The sequence below is a fragment of the Chiloscyllium plagiosum genome, unplaced genomic scaffold, assembly GCF_037043375.1.
Source record: "Chiloscyllium plagiosum isolate Xiang-an unplaced genomic scaffold, Cpla_swu_hap1 HiC_scaffold_4, whole genome shotgun sequence".
NCBI classification, from domain to species: Eukaryota; Metazoa; Chordata; class Chondrichthyes; order Orectolobiformes; family Hemiscylliidae; genus Chiloscyllium; species Chiloscyllium plagiosum.
Window position 1 is genome coordinate 61,024,052 of NW_028270142.1, and position 20,140 is coordinate 61,044,191.

General features: G+C 40.7%; 1 protein-coding gene across 1 annotated transcript in view; it reads left to right on the forward strand.

Annotated features, from left to right (window-relative positions):
* The first annotated feature begins 34 nt into the window (after positions 1 to 34).
* Positions 35 to 20,140, forward strand: part of fbxo43 (F-box protein 43) — a 41,585-nt gene continuing 21,479 nt past the window's right edge. The window contains exon 1 of the mRNA XM_043688487.2: positions 35 to 131. The gene's annotated coding sequence lies outside the window, so the exon portion shown is untranslated. The remainder of the gene's footprint in view (positions 132 to 20,140) is intronic.

Genomic DNA, 20,140 nt, shown 5'->3' on the forward strand with positions numbered 1-20,140 from the left:
GTGGGGATGTGACCGGTGAGAGAAGAAACTTCGGGAAAGTAGGTTGTCTGACACGGCAATGTAGGTGCCGTTTAACTGGAAGGCCCTTTCTCGGTTCTTGGTGGATTGAAAGTTTCTCCTGTAGCAGTTGTGTAAGTACGAGGTTATGTTTAAATAGAGAGTCGTCCGTCTCCACTAGTTCAGCCCCCAGTATCTGTTCTATTGGACTCCATACTGGGCCTCGCGGCGTTTCCACAAACTCGAAAGAACTTTGAGTCCGTCTTCGCTTCAGCAAGGTGTACGTTTGCGTGCTCGAAGGAATTCTTTCCTGCAACTCTTAGGGTTTGGGGGTAGCGGGCTGAGGACGGTCGTATATGTGAGGGAGAGTGGGGATCCACATGTGAGAGCAGGTGATGAAGGAGAGGAGGGCCAGATGGAGCTTTGTCAGGGGAGCGGGAGGAGGGGATGGAGCTTTGTGTGGGGAGAGGAGGAGGAGGAGGAGGAGATGATGCTTGAAACCACGGGTTTGCACCAAAACTAGTAAACATCCTGTAACGAGAGACTCTACATTGTACGTGATGCAAGCAAACATTTGTGGGTTTTGGGGCACGTTCACATGGGAATATTCAATTTGACCTGACCAAATTTAGGAAGAACTACATCCACATTCAGACTCTAGCATCATAATTACTATTAATCATTTTGTCAAATGCTGAATTATGGCTGTGTGAATTGTTGTTTTGGTACAGATGATGCGAATTACAAAGAGCAGCGTTGGTAATAGCTTAGGATAAATATTTACAGTAATATATTTTAATTGAATAACAAAATACTTAAAGGATTCAGACCGATTGTCTCTTTCCCAAACCCCTCTAAACATCAACATTTTAATCCCATTGTACGTTGCTTGACTTCATTTCAACATGTTCCAATGAAGCATTTGTTTGTAATCATATTTTCTTATTTGAATAATTCTGATCATAGTTTCAAACCTTTGCATTTGGATCTCAAAAGTAAATTTCCTTTTGACTGTCATTGATGTATGCTGATATGAAGTTGGATGCTTGAAGGAATCTTTTGCACAGGTCCATTATAATGATCTCTGACTTTAAGTTTTATATATGTCTTTTTCCAGAAAAAAGATCAGTATACTTATGTATCCATAAACAGCAATTTTGATTCAACGAAATTTCACTAGATACCAAAGAGATCTGCAGTTCAAAATGTTGGATTATATGTTTCACTGGTAGTCTGTATGATCTTGGCTAGTTCACTATTGTACATGTGTTTTGGCAAGTGAGTGAAAGTGAAATATTTGTAGGGGTGTCAGTGCTTATAAACTATATCCCAGCAAGCCTCTACCAAGTTTAGAAAAGGAGAATGCTGAAACCTTGTAGGTACCAGCTAGAAACTTTAATTGTGTGTACAGTTATATGTAAGGAAAAGTTGAGGAGTTAGCATTTTTTGTTCAAACTACTGAACCCTATTAAAAGAATATTTTATTTTGTCTATATATTCATTTTGACTTGAGCACCTTAAAGCATGATTTTACTGCCTGCTAAATTGAACCTTTTTTGTAGAGTATTCCAAAGCAGCTCCATTGGAGGCCTCAAAGATGTATGTCTAAACCAGCTATAGGCTTGATGCAAAGATGCTCTACTGGGATATAATGGTGTAGTTTGAGGGGAATGCAAACTAAGGAATGTGTTCCTGGAGTTAAGTGCAGATTTGCAGTATCTTTTTTATTTTCTGCAGCTTTATTACAAGGCAGTTATCAAAGACGTTTCCCTGGGATATGTGAGCATTTTTCACACTTGTTTGAGCAGTTTATTTTCAAGAGGGACATTTACAAAATTCCAGTGGTGAAAGTTACTGCATGTTAAAATCAGAAAATACCTTGAAAAAACATTTTTAATCTTAGAGGTTTTCAATATTCATAAGTATTTACATGGAAATCTACTGATTCACTAATTGTATGTTGGTAATTCATTTTTTAAACTAAATATAATGGGATATTGCGATTCAAGCACGTTTTTCGTACCAAAATACCAGAATTGGAGGATAGCTATGAATATTTTCTCCAAATGAAAATAGATATAACTGCAGATGTTGGCAATCAGAAACAAAACCACAAATCGCTGGAAAAGCACAGCAGGTCTGGTAGCATCTGTGCAGAGAAATCAAATATTAACAATTTGAACAAAGGAATTGAATGCAATATCTCTGAATTTCAAAGCTTGTGAGAAGATTTGTAGCTCGGGTGCTCGTTGCTGTGGTTCTGTTCGCCGAGCTGGAAGTTTTTGTTGCAAATGTTTCGTCCCCTGTCTAGGTGACATCCTCAGTGCTTGGGAGCCTCCTGTGAAGCGCTTCTGTGGTGTTTCCTCCGGCATTTATAGTGGCCTGTCCCTGCCGCTTCCGGTTGTCAGTTTCAGCTGTCCGCTGTAGTGGCCGGTATATTGGGTCCAGGTCTATGTATTTGTTGATGGAGTTTGTGGATGAGTGCCATGCTTCTAGGAATTCCCTGGCTGTTCTTTGTTTCACTTGCCCTATAATGGTAGTGTTGTCCCAGTCAAATTCATGTTGCTTGTCGTCTGCGTGTGTGGCTACTAGGGATAGCTGGTCGTGTTGTTTCGTGGCTAGTTGATGTTCGTGGATGCGGATCGTTAGCTGTCTTCCTGTTTGTCCTATGTAGTGTTTTGTGCAGTCCTTGCATGGGATTTTGTACACTACGTTAGTTTGCTCATGCTGGGTATCGGGTCCTTCGTTTTGGTGAGTTGTTGTCTGAGAGTGGCTGTTGTTTTGTGTGCTGTTATAAGTCCTAGTGGTCGCAGTAGTCTGGCTGTCATTTCGGAGATGTTCTTGATGTATGGTAGTGTGGCTAGTCCTTTGGGTTGCGGCATGTCCTCGTTCTGTTGTCTCTCCCTTAGGCATCTGTTGATGAAATTGCGAGGATATCCATTTTTTGCGAATACCTTGTATAGGTGTTCCTCTTCCTCTTTTTGCAGTTCTGGTGTGCTGCAGTGTGTTGTGGCCCTTTTGAACAGTGTCTTGATGCAACTTCATTTGTGTGTATTGGGGTGGTTGCTTTCATAGTTCAGGACTTGGTCTGTGTGTGTGGCTTTCCTGTATACCTTAGTGGTGAATTCTCCGCTTGGTGTTCTCTGTACCCTCACGTCTAGGAATGGGAGTTGGTTGTCCTTTTCTTCCTCTCTCGTGAATCGGATTCCTGTGAGTGTGGCGTTGATGATCCGGTGTGTATTCTCTATTTCCGTGTTTTTAATGATTACAAAGGTGTCATCAACGTATCTGACCCAGAGTTTGGGTTGAATTTGTGGTAAGACTGTTTGTTCTAACCTTTGCATTACTGCTTCTGCTATGAGTCCCGAGATCGGTGAGCCCATGGGTGTTCCGTTGATTTGTTCGTATATCTGGTTGTTGAATGTGAAGTGTGTTGTGAGGCACAAGTCCAGTAGTTTAAGTATGCCATCTTTGTTGATGGGTTCAACGTCCTGTTGTCTGTTATGTCTGTTCAGCAGGTTGGCTATTGTTTCTCTGGCTAGGACTTTGTCAATAGACGTGAACAGTGCCGTTACGTCGAATGAGACCATGGTTTCTTCCTTGTCTATGTGTATATTTCTGATGATGTCCAAGAATTCCTGTGTTGATTGTATAGAGTGTCTGGATCCGCTGATCAAGTGTTTCAGTTTCTGCTGTAGTTCTTTCGCCAGTTTGTGTGATGGTGTCCCTGGTAGTGATACTATGGGTCTGAGTGGGATGTCTGGTTTGTGCACTTTAGGTAGTCCATAGAATCTGGGGGTGTTGTTGCTTTCAGGTTTCATTCTTTCAGTTTTTTTTGTAGGTTCCTCAGTGTGTTGTTTATCCTATTGGTGAGCTGTGGGGTGGGGTCAAACTCCCTCTTTTGGTAGGTGTTGGTATCTGCAAGTAGTTGTTGTGCTTTTTTGGATGTACTCTGCTTTGTCCAGGATGACCGTCATTCTGCCTTTGTCTGCTGGTAGTATGATTATGTTCTTATCATTTCGTAGTGATTTTAGTGCTTCCCTCTCCTTGGTGTTGAGATTATGTGTTTGTCTTTTCCTTGTTATCAGGGGTACGATACTTTGTCTCACTGTTTGTTGTGTCTCTTTTGTCAGTCCATTGTTCCTGAGTGTGCATTCTAGTGCTGCTAGGAAGTCTGCTGTCTTGGCGTCCCTGTGGTTGTTGTTGAGTCTCTGAATTTGCAGATGACGCTAAACTGGGTGTTGTGTGCTGTGAAGAGAATGCTAAGCGTCTTGAGGATGACTTGGATAGACTGGCTAAGTGGGCAAATACTTGGAAAATGCAATATAATGTGAATACATATAAGGTTATGCACTTTGGTCACAAAAACACTAGGGAAATTATCTGAATGACAGTTTAGGAAAAGGTGAGGTGCAATGAGACCTGGGTGGCATGGTGGAACAGTCACCGAAGATTGGCTTGCAGGTGCAGCAGGCAGTGACGAAAGCTAATAACATCCTGGCTTTCGTAGCGAGAATCTTTGAGTATCCAAGTAAAGATATCTTGCTGCAGTTGTACAGCTCCTTGTTGAAGCCAAATAGAGAGTCAGAGATGTACAGCACGGAAACGGACCCTTCGGTCCAACCCGTCCATGCTGACCAGATATCTCAACCCAATCTAGTCTCACCTGCCAGCATCTGGCCATATCCCTCCAAACCCTTCCTATTCATATGCCCATCCAAATGCCTCTTAAATGTTGCAATTGTACCAGTCGCCCACCACATCCTCTGGCAGCTCATTCCATACATGTACCACCCTCTGTGTGAAAACGTTGCCCCTGAGGTCTCTTTTATATCTTTCCCCTCTCACGCTAAACCTATGCACTCTAGTTCCAGACTCCCCGACCCCAGGGAAAAGACTTTGTCTATTTATCCTATCCATGCCCCTCATAATTTTGTAAACCTATATAAGGTCACCCCTCAGCCTCCGACGCTCCAGGGAAAACAGCCCCAGCCGGTTCAGCCTCTCCCTATAGCTCAGATCCTCCAACCCTAGCAACATCCTTGTAAATCTTTTCTGAACCATTTCAAGTTTCACAACATCTTTCCGATAGGAAGGAGACCAGAATTGCACGCAATATTCCAACAGTGGCCTAACCAATGTCTTGTACAGCCGCAACATGACCTCCCAACTCCTGTATTCAATGCTCTCACCAATAAAGGAAAGCATACCAAATGCCACCTTCACAATCCTATCTACCTGCGACTCCACTTTCAAGGACCTATGAACCTGCATTCCGAGGTCTCTTTGTTCAGCAACACTCAATAGGACCTTACCATTAAGTGTATAAGTCCTGCTAAGATTTGCTTTCCCAAAATGCACACCTCGCATTTATCTGAATTAAACTCCATCTGCCACATCTCAGCGCATTGGCCCATCTGGTCCAGATCCTGTTGTAATCTGAGGTAACCCTCTTCACTGTACACTACACCTCCAATTTTGTGGACATCTGCAAACTTACTAACTGCACCTCTTATGCTCGCAATCACTTCTCTAGCTTCCCACAGAGTTCTTGGGTACACCTGATCAGGTCCTGGGGATTTATCCATCTTTAACCATTTCAAGACATCCAGCACTTCCTCCTCTGTAATCTGGACATTTTGCAAGATGTCACTATCAATTTCCCTATAGTCTATATCTTCCATATCCTTTTCCGTAGTAAATACTGATGCAAAATATTCATTTAGTATCTCCCCCATTTTCTGATGCTCCATACAAAGGCTGCCTTGCTGATCTTTGAGGGGCCCTATTCTCTCCTAGTTACCCTTTTGTCCTTAATTATCTAAATTAAACTCCATCTGCCACTTCTCAGCCCATCTGGTCCAGATCCTGTTGTAATCTGAGGTAACCCTCTTCGCTGTCCACTACACCTCCAATTTTGGTCTCATCTGCAAACTTACTAACTGTACCTCTTATGCTCGCATCAAATCATTGATGTAAATGACAAAAAGTAGAGGGCCCAGCACCGATCCTTGTGGCACTCTACTGGTCACAGGCCTCCAGTCTGAAAAACAACCCTCCACCACCACCCTCTGTCTTCTACCTTTGAGCCAGTTCTGTATCCAAATGGCTGATTCTCCCTGTATTCCGTGAGATCTAACCTTGCTAATCAGTCTCCCATGGGGAATCTTGTTGAACGCCTTACTGAAGTCCATATAGATCACATCTACCGCTCTGCCCTCATCAATCCTCTTTGTCACTTCTTTAAAAAACTCAATCAAGTTTGTGAGACATGATTTCCCAAGCACAAAGCCATGTTGACCATCCCTAATCAGTCCTTGCCTTTCCAAATAAATGTACATCCTGTCCCTCACGATTCCCTCCAACAACTTGCCCACCACTGAGGTCAGGCTCACTGGTCTATAGTTCCCTGGCTTGTCCTTACTAACCTTACTAAAGAGCGGCACCACATTAGCCAACCTCCAGTTTTCTGGCACCTCACCTGTGAGTATTGATGATACAAATATCTCCGCAAGAGGCCCAGCAATCACTTCTCTAGCTTCCCACAGAGGTCTAGGGTACACCTGATCAGTACATCTTGAGTATTGTGTGCAGGTTTGGTCTCCTAACTGAGGAAGGACATTCTTGCTATTGAGGGAGTCCAGCAAAGGTTCACCAGACTGATTTCTGGGATGGCAGGACTGACATATGAAGAAAAACTGGATCAACTGGGCTTGTCTTCATTGGAATGTTGAAGAATATGTGGGGATCTGATAGAAATATATAAAATCCTGATGGGACTGGACAAGCTCGATATGGAAAGAATGTTCCCAATGTTAAGAAAGTCCAGAATCAGTGGTCACAATAAGGGGTAAGCCATTCAGGACTGAAATGAGGAATTTCTTCAATCAGAGTTGTGAACCTGTGGAATTCTCTCCAATAGGAAGCTATTAGGGCTAGTTTATTAGATATATTCAAGAGGAAACTGGAAGTGGCCCTTATGGCTAAGTGGATAAAGGGGTATGTAGAGAAAGCTGGAATGGGATACCAAAATTGCACGATCAATCGTGATCATATTGAATGGTTGTGCAGCTCAAGCCGAATAGCCTATTCCTGCATCTATTTTCTATGTTCTGTTTCATTTCCAGTGACTCTCTTGTTCAGAATATTTTCTCCCACTTGCATCAAGGTTAAAAAACCTAGAATTTTGGAAGGATCACCATAGATGAGGATATTAAAAGCTCTGGATTTTAAAGTTGAAGCAAAGTAACTTTTAATGAGCACAAATGAATTTGTAATGGTTTCTAGCAAACTGGATGGCAACTGCAATTGAAAGTGATGTGGGGACAAAAAAAATCAAAACATGAAATTTTCAGTAGAACTATAGCTACCTGTTAACAAAGGTATTCAAGTTGCTTTCCATCAATTGGTATTTTGTGCATTAGGAAAATGATAGACAATGGAGGGCAGTAACCAAAGGGTAGAAATTTTTAAAAAAGATTTTATTGGTATTTTCAGACTGCAAAGATGTGATGACAGATGTTGCACATTGATCAATGTTGGCGCTTTCACTCTTGGTTTTCTATATGAGGGTGTTTCATGTTGTCTTAAGAGTGTTTACTGGAAGATTGTGTGGATAAGTAGCTGGTAGATGTGATTTAACACAATTGAGAGTTAATATAAAAGAAATAGTAGCAGGAAAGGGCTGTATGACTCCTCAAGTCTGCTACACTGTTCAGCAAGGTCACAACTAATCTTCAAATTTAACTCCCCTTTTCTCACCAATTTCCCCATTTGCCTTGACTATCTTACATCCAAGTAATCTATCAATCTCAGCTTTGAATTTACTTACAAATCACTCAAAGCCTGTCCTCCAATTTTTCCAATTAGCTTTGTATCTTCAACAACTTGAATACATTACACTTGGTTTCCTTCTTCCAGTTATTATTCCAGGTTGTAATCAGCTGATACCAATTGATTGATTGATTCTTGCAGCAACAAACTAGTAACAACCTGATAATAACCTGTTTATTCCTGCCGTTTTCCCTCCTTTATCCAATTTTCCATCCATTTTATATGTTACCCCAACCACACAAACTTTTACCATGTATAACAACTTTTCACATTGCACTCTATTTTAAATAAAGTATATTGAGATGAAAGGTCATAGAAATGAAAGTTAACTGCTTTTCTGTCTACAAATGCTGGCAGGCCTACTGAGTACCTTCAACATTTTTTATATTGCTTGCTTTTAATACTGTAAATGGAGTGTGGCAAATAATTCAATTTTTTGCTGCAGATGAATTGGTTTCCACTTCTACACTGAAACCAATGACAAGATGACTTAAAAATGAGCATTCTAGACTCAATAAAAATCCATATGAATTTGACATTCAGGAATGTGACAAAATTAAATATAGAAAGGTTACCGTGACCAGGTCATGTTAAGAATATAAAATGTATTCAAATGAAGTGATACTTTCATCGCAATTAATGAGAATCAAAGGAAAACCAGGCTTAATTAACAGAGGATTAGAGAAGTAATGAAAAGGGTCAGAATCAATTTGATAGAGATGGGGCCGATGTAAGCAAATCTTTATTTTCTTCAAAGCAAATGAAATGTGGAAGAAAATTTCAAGAGTTAGATTTACCCCGTAATTTACTCAAGGGGGCAAGGTATTGCAATGATCATGTTGCTGGACCAGTTATCCAGAAGCTACTAATGTTCTGTATACATGTGCTCAAATTAGAATAAAAGTTCAATACAAAGCTGGAATTAAAATCTAGTTTCTGCAATTATTGAATCATAGAACTCTATGTTTCAGTTTGCTGTAATAACCTATCTGGTTCTCTAATGTCATTTACGGAAATAAATCTGCCTTCCTTTCCCTGTGTGGCCTACGTGTGGCCCCAGATCTGTGATACAGCTGATGTTAAATACACTCGAACTTGAGTCAGCATGTCATTCAATTCAAAAGTAGATAGTGATGAGCAACAAATGCTGCTCTTGCATATTTTCCACAAAAAACAAAAACAAAAAAAAAATTGAGGAAGAATCTAAAGTGGAGGGTGAAGGGTCTGAACAAAATAAATTTGCATTGATATTTTAAGAAAGATGGAGGTAAGAATATACAATTTTTTTGCTGTAGCTAGAACCTGATACTGAAGGAAAAAAGGTTTAAACTATTTACATAATGTGGATTTTAAAAGCTATTGGACAAGCATAGTAGGGAAAGGGATGATATGAGACGAAATTAGGTGCAGGCCGTCTAAAGTTTTGGATGAATTGGAGCTTGGGAGGATCATGTTTATGGTGTATTTGGTTGCGAATACTACCATTGTTCAGAGAGCTGTTCCTCGTGATTCTGAGTCTTGTGACAGTATGAGTGTTGGAATGCAAACAAACTGTGACCGTAAATTAAGAGAACTTTCAATAGCATGTGTGGTCATTCTACCCAATGCTATGTAGATATTTTTCTCCTGGTGATTTTTTACTTCAAACTTTGTATGAGTTTGATTTTGATACTGGTGAAATATTTTTTCCTGCTCTAGAATCTTGTTTTAATCCTACATGTTTAGTTATGTTTTTCAATATAAAGTTGCGCCATTAGGGAAACTCCATTACAAAGCAAGAAAGAAAGCCTTGGTTTACAAGTATGAAATGTTGAACTCTTTTCTGTATAACTTGTAGCCAAGGATACAAGTTCTCAACCCTCCCTTGTTTTGAACTAGATGTACATTGTTGGAGTTATCACTTAATTCGACGAACCTCCAACTCACCGATTTTGTTTCTAACACTGGATTTAGATGCATGCCTCTTTGCCTATTTTGCATTTCTCTATTTGGTTCCCTTTTATTTTTACTAGTCTTCATTATAATGTTATTTGTCTCTCCTAATTCTCGCAGCATTTTATCCCTCCAATTTTCATCCTGGTATTAACTGAAACCTTTTCAGCTTTAAACCCTTTCAACTCCTGTGAGAACATTGGTTTCCGTCCTGTCCATCTTTGTCAACTCCTGACTGCATCAGAGTTGATCCCAATGCACCAGAAATCTAAGACACTCTGCTTAACATTTTTTCAGCCACATATTAATTTGCTTTATCATAATGCTCTGAAACAAACTAGCAATTGGTGTTGAGAGAGAGTGTTCCTCCTCTGGGGACTTTTAAACTCTACAATAGTTTTCTTGGCTCCAGTTTAACTGTGGGACCTCAATGATTTTTGATACCAATTCTGATTACAAAATGGGCCATAACACATGACACTTCAGTAAGTGGAAAGTTCTACATGTATTCATTTTATGGAAAGGAAGAACATTTATTTGATTCTTTTCCTGCTGCCTTATACAAAATAATGGGATTATTTTGTTCCTTCTATATGTCACTTGACTCTCTAGTGTGCAGCAGCCCACCCACCCACCCAGAAATATTACACACAAATTCATTTCATAGAGTCATAGAGATGTACAGCATGGAATCAGACCCTTCAGTCCAACCCGTCCATGCTGACCAGATGTCCCAACTCAATCTAGTCCCACCTGCCAGCACCCGGACGATATCCCTCCAAACCCTTCCTATTCATATACCCATCCAAATGCCTCTTAAATGTTGCAATTGTACCAGCTTCCTCCATATCCTCTGGCAGCTCATTCCATACACATACCACTCTCTACGTGAAAAAGTTGCCCCTTAGGTCTCTTTTATATCTTTCCCCTCTCACCCTAAACCTATGCCCTCTAGTTCTGGACTCCCTGACCCCAGAGAAAAGACTTTGTCTATTTAACCTATCCATGCCCCTCATAATTTTGTAAACCTCTATAAGGTCACCCCCTCAGCCTCTGATGCTCCAGGGAAAACAGTCCCAGCCTGTTCAGCCTCTCCCTGTAGCTCAAATCCTCCAATCCTGGCAACATCCTTGTACATCTTTTCTGAACCCTTTCAAGTTTCACAACATCCTTCCGATAGGAAGGAGATCAGAACTGCATGCAATATTCCAACAGTGGCCTAACCAATGTCCTGTACAGCCGCAACATGACCTCCCAACCCCTGTACTCGATACTCTGACCAATAAAGGAAAGCATACCAAATGCTGCCTTCACTATCCTATCTACCTGCGACTCCACTTTCCCTCCACTTCCTTGCTTTTTTATGGTTGCTACATATTACTGTACCCCTTTCTACTTTTAAAAGGTATGGGTGCACAGGAGTACACAATATACAGAATCCAAAGCACTTCTTGAAACCCCGACTCTTTCTGGAGCACTATTGCTCCCAAAGGAATCCTGCACATGTTAGTGGAGAGACAGGACGGATGATAAAGTTCTGCGCTATCTCTCTGTCTCACTGTCGATTCTTCTCACCATGACAAACAACAGCCAACATTGCAGTCGTATTTTTCAGGTGCGCAGGCCATCAGCACCAAACGTTTGTCTGTTACAAACTTGGCATATTTTGGTGTCAATGCGGTGCACCAAGGTAACACTTACCCACACCAAAACAAAACATGAAATCCAACAAATTGACTTCTTGTTAACAATGTAACACGAAACAGCAATTGGATCAGTGACAAACTTCTGAGCGCGTTCAAATAACAATAATCCTAAAATTCAACACTGATATGCCAAATGACTGCTCAGAACTTTGCGCATCAACAAAATATATGGAGCGCAAACTACTTTGTGTATTTTTTGCGTTTTATGAAACCAGTAGCAAAATTTCCATAATTTCTGACGCACTTACACACCAAATCTCTTTAAATTTCACTTGTACACTGCCCTTGAAGGCAGTTGCTCGGCTTTTTTTTTGCGTGAGAAGAGACTGGCAGCAACTCTACTGATCGACTAATAAAATATGCTGAACAGTACATGGAGCCAATTAAGCATTTTAAACGACCTGACTCTCAGCGCTCTGTACACTAGCTATTCTACAGACGGTACTTCGCGTGTATGTGTACGCTTTATTTGGCGGTGGTTTCAACAGATTTAGCGGGCATTTGCAAACGGCCCAATTAGATCGCAGTGGCGCAAATTTCAAATCCAAACGAGGGAACCAGCAAAGAGGGCTTCGCGTGGAGGCAGCATCTGGTTCCCAAGACGATGAGGAAGAGGGATTGGAGCTCTGTGCGCGTTGCTATAGCAAAAGCATCTCTTGCAGCAGCTCTTCATTGGACCCGCAGTGTAACCAACTTAATCTGCAGCGTTCGTCAGAACCAGCTCTGTGTTTGTACACGGTGTTTATGTCCACGGACGTCAAACGGTGGAACGAATGTATAATGTCCACGGATGGGAAAAGGTGGAGCGACTGTGCAATTCTGAAAGGTGACTCTATTTTAAGTAGAATCAAAAAGTAGTTTCAAATTAAGGCCAGAAAGTATAGGAGCAGACATAGGCGATTCGGCCCATCCAGTCAGCTCCTCTGTTCGATCATGATTGAAATGTTTCTCAACTCCATTCTCCTGCCTTCTCGCTGCAAACCTTGATCCCCTTACTAATCAAGAACTTGTCTGTCTTGAATGCACTCAGTTACTTGGCCTCCTTGCCTTTGCACCAGGAGGTCTGGTTGAAGAAATTCCTCATTATCTCAATTTTTAAAGTGCCGTGCCTTCGACTGCTTGCGCTTGGGTCCAAGTCTCTCCCACTAGTGAAAACATCTTCATTGGAGGCTGACAGGTGACCTTACAGAGATTTATAAAATTGAGGGTCTGTGGGAAGGTGAATAGCCAAGGTATTTTGTGTAGATTAGGGGAGTCCAAAATGCCCCTACCCTAGTCATAGGTTTAAGGTGCAAGGAATAGATTTAGAAGAGAGCTGAAAGACAACTTTTTCACCCAGGATGACATGTGGAATGATCTAGCAGAAGCAGGTCCAATTAGAAAATTTAAAAGACATTGTGTCAGGTATACAAAAGGGAAAGGTTTAGAGGGATCTGGGCCAAATGCAGGCAAGTGCGACCAAATTAGTTTAGGAAAATTGGTGTGGGTGAGTTGGACTGAAAGGTCTGTTTCCATACTGTGTGACTATCCAGGCTTCTCAGTATTCTGTAAGTTTCTAAACTCCATTGAGTACAGATTCAGTGTCCTCAAATGCTCCTCATATGACAAGCTGTTGATCTCCTGGACCATTCCTGTAAATCTCTGCATTCCTCCATGGCCAGTAAATCTCTGCATCCCTCCATGGCCAGCATATCTCCTTAGATACGAGGCCCACAACTGCCTTCAGTATTCCAAATGTAGTTTGATCTGAGCCTTATGCAGCCTCTGCAATGCATCTTTGGTCTTTCATTTCAACAGGGCTGGAATAAATGCAAATGCTGCACCTGTTTTCCTAACTGCCAACCTTACGAGAATCTTGAACGAGGCTCCCAAGTCCTTTTTGTGCTTTGGATTTCTGAGGCCCTTCCCTATTTAAAAAATAATCCATGCCTCTAATTTTCCTACAATGCACTTTCCCACCATGTATTCCATGTGCCACATCTTTGCCCACTGTCCTTGCTTGTTCAAGTCCCTCTGCAGCCTCCCAATGCCACCTGTCCTTTCACCTATCTGTTATTTGCAAAAATGCCCTAAGTTCCTTCATCCAGATTGTTAATGTATAATATGAATAGTTGTGGTCCCAACACTGAACCAAGTAAAACTTCGCTACTTACTGACTGCTATCTCTTATCCCCATTCTCTGCCTTTTGCCTGTCAGCCAATCCTCTACCCATGCCATAGCTTGCCCCTAATGCCATGGAGTTCATATTTTACTCAGCAGCCTCCAGTGCAGTATCTCATCAAAAATTTTCTGGAAATCATAATAGATCATGCCCACTGCCTAATCTGTTTGTTACCTACTCCATTCTAACAGATTTGTCAGACATGACCATTCCTTGACAAAGCCTTGCTGACTCGGTGTTATTTTACCATGCACTTCCAAATACTCTGCAACCTCATCCTTAATAATGGAGTCTAGAATCTTAGTAACAACTGAGGTCAGGCTTGCTGGGCTATAGCTTTCTGTCTTCTGCCTGCCTCCCTTTTTAATGGTGTTACATCAACCATTTTACAGTCCTTTAGGACTCTCCCTGACTCTAGTAATTCCAGAAGTATCACCACCAATGCCTGTATAATATCCTCAAACATCTCCTTCAGAGCTCTGGGATGTAGTTCATTTGGTCTGGGTGATTTATCCACCTTCAGATCTTTCAGCTTCCCCAGCACCTTTTCCTTGGTGATCCTCACTACACTCTGCCCCAGTCCAAATTCCAGTCCAATTTTGATCTTTATTGGAGTTTGTTACAGTATTTCTTTTTTTTTCGCTTGTAGGTGGTGGCTGCTCGTGCTGTCCTATCCTGAATAAGGGGATTATTGCACTCCCATGGGAAGTCGAACTGGTGCTGGTATGGGGCCGTGTTCTGTACTTGCTACACCTTCACTAGTCGTCTATAAGGAATGCTTAAAGCCTTTCAAGGAGTAGTCTAAACATCCATGTATATTTTTTACTCATCAGAGGTTGGGGTATACCAAAACCCATCATCACCTTCATAATTTTTGTTTGTAAAAATTTGGATGATCTCAGATTTTAATCTGGTCTGTGTTGTTAACTGATTTATGATTATTGCCATAATATGCTGTCTTGCTCTGGGTGGGAGCTGAAGTATCTTATCACATGGATTGGTCCTGCTGGAACGTATTTGGCCTGTTGTAATATTTATAAAGAAAATGTAATGGGCAGGAAAGCTACCATGTCGTTGGTTAGACTCTGGATTTTGTTTTTGCAAGCACATGAAGAATCCTTAATTGAATGTGGAGTTGCTGGTATCTTGAACATTTTGCTCATTGTAAATACAGTAGAAAGTCTGAATTGAAAACATTTATTTGAACATATAAGCTATGAAGGGGGTCGGGTGTGCTGTCAAGCACAAATTCAACATTTGGTGTGATGAAAACTTTTTCAACCACTACCATTTAAAGTAATATTTGGTTGATTAATAAAGTACATTAAATTTGTAAAATATGTGACTTGATATGAAGAAAGTATATCCTTGTTTCTTTTTTAATTGTGAAGTGTTACTATTCATACTTGCACGACTTGAATATTGTTGAGGAGGCACTTTATTTGAACTTTCTATCTGTCCTCTCTTCTTTCCCATCAAAGCTTTAACACACATGGTTGTGCACAAAAACTGATGACATGTGTTCTGATTTTTTTTTTCTCTGTCCAAATAAACTTTAAATAGATGCAATGCACACTGGGTATATATTATACCATTTTCTGCAAAAATTGTGACTTCTAGTGAAAAGACTGTTTGTGGATGCGGGCAGATGATTAATCTTGATCAGGTTTCTGACCTATAAAAGTTATTGATCAGCAGAGAAGCTCAGCAAATTTTATGTGTGGCACAGTTCATAGTGCAAATAATCAGCAGAAGTGCACACTTTTTTTTTATTATACAAAAATATCAGAACAGTGATAGGCCAATTCAACCCCTAGAGTCTCATCTGCCAAATTGGGTTATCTGTACCTCCACAGTTAGCTGCCTTTGCTCCTTATCTATTGAGTGGCAAAAATCTGCCATTCTGAATCCTGAACACATCAGTCAATTCCAATTGGGCTTGAATTCCACATTTCCACTACCTCTTTGTGTGTGTGTGTGTGATGGTGGATGATGTGTGGTGCTTTTCTCATGTACTTCAAAGATAAAATTGAGGTACCACTTCAATCATGGATGATTGGTTAACACAATATGCATGTTGTTTTATTGAATTGGTAGCAGTATTATACATTTGGAGAACTTGAGTTGGTAGCTTCTTCAGAATGAACAAAGTTTTAATCATACATTTTCCCTCTAATGAATACAGAAAGGTTAATAACTCGAGTGCATCACCAAAGCTCTTACATGACTTTGCTCTCAAAAATGTGTGGCTCCAACTTTTTTAGTTGATCCTCAACCCTTCTGAATTTAGTATTTCATTTTTCCTATTGGTAAATAGTTACACTCTTTATCCTATTAAATGTGTTTTAATGTTTAAACATCAGTTTTCTATCTCTCAAATACATTAACAAACTTGTATCATCAAGGTTACTTTCAATTACATGCAATTTGCAAAGTCATAGCTCCTTGAAAGTGGAGTCGCAGGTAGATAGGATAGTGAAGAAGGTGTTTGGTATGCTTTCCTTTATTGGACAGAGTACTAAATACAGGAGTTGGGAGGTCATGTTGCAGCTGTACAGGACATTGGTTAGGCTACTGTTGGCATATTGTGTGCAATTCTGGTCTTCCTATCAGAAAGATGTTGTGAAACATGAAAGGGTTCAGAAAAGATTTACAAGGATGTTGCAAGGGTTGGAGGATTTGAGCTATAGAGAGAGGTTGAATGGGCTATGGCTGTTTTCCTTAGTGCGTCGGAGGCTGAGTGGTTACCTAATAGAGATTTATAATATCCTGAGGGACATGGTTAGGAGAAATAGACAGAGCCTTTTCCCTGGGGTCAGGGAGTCCAGAACTAGAGGGCATAGGTTTAGGGTGAGAGGGGAAAGATATAAAAGAGACCTAAAGGGCAACTTTCTCATGCAGAGGGTGGTGTGTGTGTGGAATGAGCTGCCAGAGGATGTGGTGGAGGCTGGTTCAATTGCAACATTTAAGAGGCATTTTGGGTATATAAATAGGAAGGTTTGGAGGGATATGGGCCGGGTGCTGGCAGGTGGGACTAGATTGGGTTGGGATACCTGGTCAGTATGGACAGGTTGGACCGAAAGGTCTGATTCCATGCTGTACATCTCTATGACTCTATTATGATTTACTTTTACACTTTCTATATTACCATCTTTGATTTGGATCATTACTCTTAGAGTTTATATTCAGTCTGCTACTCAGTCAAATCAGAATTTTTGTTATGTTACAGCAGTTAGCGAACAATAAGAATTTTCTAACATAATTGAGCTGAAAAGCATATATAGTACACAGGTCTACTTTTGGGAGGAACAATTGATACTGAACTGAAGGAAAAGTCGCCAATATTTTAAAAACTCAGAAAAGTGAGTTCAACTTTAAGAAAATCTTGTGGCCTAGCTCTCTTGTTGATTCTGCTCCTCACCATAACACACATTCTTCAGTCATAGTAAACCAAAGTATGACGGTTCTGGGTATTATCTAAAGCAGCCAGAGATATATCCATACCCTTGCAAACAATACTTGAAGTACTGAATGAGTGAAAAAATGTTTTAGAACTGAGAAAGTCCTGAGATTGCTGTGGAGGTCATTGGAGATGCAGAGGCTGAAATGAAAAATCTGGGCTTGTTTTTTTAAAGTTAGAAAGAGATAAAAGCTCTGTAAAGAAAGAATTCCCTGCATGGGGTAGATGCCAAGGTAATGTTTATTTGTGTCTGGTGGGTTGTGGTATTTGTGTCAGTGATGCATCAACTTGAATGAGCAAGCTGCATTGTTGGGATATACCTCAGACATGGGTTGCGATTTAAGCTGTCAGACACCCAGAATAAACCACTTCCTTCCAAGCACAAGTCACAAGAAAGACCAGATTTTGTTTTAACTGTGGCCTAAGTCTGTTACATTTGAGTTAAGGTAGAAGTGTGTATTGTTTGAATCATTACCTTTCTTTAATTAAATTTGGTTAGTTATTACTACTTGTATTTGTTTTAGTCAAGTAGTTATATAGTAGTGATTCTTCAAATGATGTGCTGTATTGAGCCAGATCCTAACCAACATCTGATTCGTCCAATATTGATATAACTGAGATCATCACAAATTGCAGAATTAAAAAGAACTGTTTTGTTTTTGTTTCCTTCTTTCCATGTAGTTTGTATTTTCATTTGTTTCCAATAGGCATACAGCACAGAAACAGTCCCTTGTCAATGCTGACCATTATCCCAAACTAAACGAGTCGCACTTGCCTGCGCTTGACCCATATCCCTCCCAACACTACTTATTCACATTCATCTGAATGTCTTTTGAATGTTGCAAATATACTCGCATCAACCACTTCTCTGGAAGTTTAACCCACACACGAACTGCATTTTGTTTTTCTTTTAAAAATGCCCTTCATGTCTTTTTTTTTAAGTCTTTTCTAGTCTTAAAGATATTCTCTCTAGTCTTGATTTCCCTCCCCTAGCGAAAAAAAACGCCTGCCATTCACCTTATCTATGGCTCTCATGATTTTATAAACCTATATAAAGTCACCCCATAACTTCCTATGGTTCAGTGAAAACTCTCCGTTCCCAGCAACATTCAGGCAATTTTTTTCTGAACCCTCTCCAGCTTACTAATGTCCTTCCGATAACAGGGCAATCAAAACTAGACACTACTCCAGAAGAGGCCTCATTAAAGACTTGTACAATCTCAACATAATGTCCCAACTCCCATATTCAAAGATCTGAGCACTTGAGGAAAGCATACTAAATGTCGCCTTAACCACCCTTATCTATATGTCATGCAAACTTTAAATAATTATGTACCTGAACCCCTAGGTCTGTATGTTCTACAATACCACCCAAGGCCCCAACTTTAACTGTATAAGTTTTGCCTTATTTGTTTACCAAAATACAATACCTCACATTTGTACATCAAACTCCATCTGCTGCTCTTCAGCCCATTGATCCAAATGATCAAGATTTCTTTGTAATCCGAGATAGCTACTTTACTGTCCACTTTACCACCACTTTTGGTGTCATCTGCAAACTTACTAACCATGCTTTCTATATTTGCCTGTAAATCATTTATGTTAATGACAAACCAAAGTGGACCCAGCATTGATCCCTGTGGAACACTGCTGGTCGCAGGCCTCTAGTCTGTAAAACAACCCTCAACTGTCACACTCTGTCTCTGCAATCAAGCCAATTTAGTATCCAATTGGCAAGCTCAGCCTATGTGATCTAACTTTACAAATTAGTCTACCATGCAGAACTTTGTCAAAGGCTTTATTAAAGTCCATGTAAACAACATCTATTGCTCTGCCCTCATCACAGAGTCATAGAGATATGCAGCACGGAAACAGACCCTTCGGTCCAACTCGTCCATGCCAACCAGATATCCCAACTCAATCTAGTCCCACTTGCCAGTACCCGGCCCATATCCCTCCAAACCCTTCCTGTTCATATTCCCATCAAAATGCCTTTTAAATGTTGCAATCATACTAGCTTCCACCACTTCCTCTGGTAGCTCATTCCATACACGTATCACCCTCTGCATGAAAAAAATGCCCCATTGGTGTCTTTTATATGTTTCCCCTCTTACCCTAAACCTATGCCCTCTTCTTTTGGATTCCTCCACCCCAGGGAAGAGATTTTGTCTGTTTATCCTATCCATGCTCCTCATGATTTTATAAACCTCTATCAGGTCACTCCTCAGCCTCTGACACTCCAGGAAACAGCCAAACTCTATTCAACCTCTCCCTATAGCTCAAATCCTCCAACCCTTGCACATCCTTGTAAATCTTTTCTGAACCCTTTCAAGTTTCACAACATCCTTCTGATAGGAAGGAGACCAGAATTGCACGCAATATTCCAAAAGTGGCCTAACCAATGTCCTGTACAGCTGCAACATGACCTTCCCACTCCTATACTCAATACTCTGACCAATAAAGGAAAGCATACCAAACACCACCTTCACTATCCTATCTACCTGTGACTCCACTTTTGAGGAACTATGAACCTGCACTTCAAGATCTTCGTTCAGCAACATTCCCTAGGATCTTACTATTAAGTGTATAAGTCCTGCTAAGATTTGCTTTCCCAAAATGCAGCACCTCGCATTTATCTAAATTAAGCTTCATCTGCCACTTCTCAGCCCGTTGGCCCATCTGATCAAGATCCTGTTGTAATCTGAGGTAACCTTCTTTGCTGTCCACTACACCTCCAATTTTGGAGTCATCTGCAAACTTACTAACTGTACGTCCTATGTTCATATCTAAATCATTTATATAAATGATGAAACGTAGAGGACCCAACACCGATCCTTATGGTACTCTACTGGTTACAGGCCTCCAGTCTTAAAAACAACCCTCCACAACCACCCTCTGTCTTCTACTTTCAAGCCAATTCTGTATCCAAATGGCAAGCTCTCCCTGGCTTCCATGAGATCTAACCTTGTTAACCAGTCTCCCATGGAGAACCTTGTCGAATGCCATACAGATCACATCTACCGCTCTGCCCTCATCAATCCTTTTTGTCA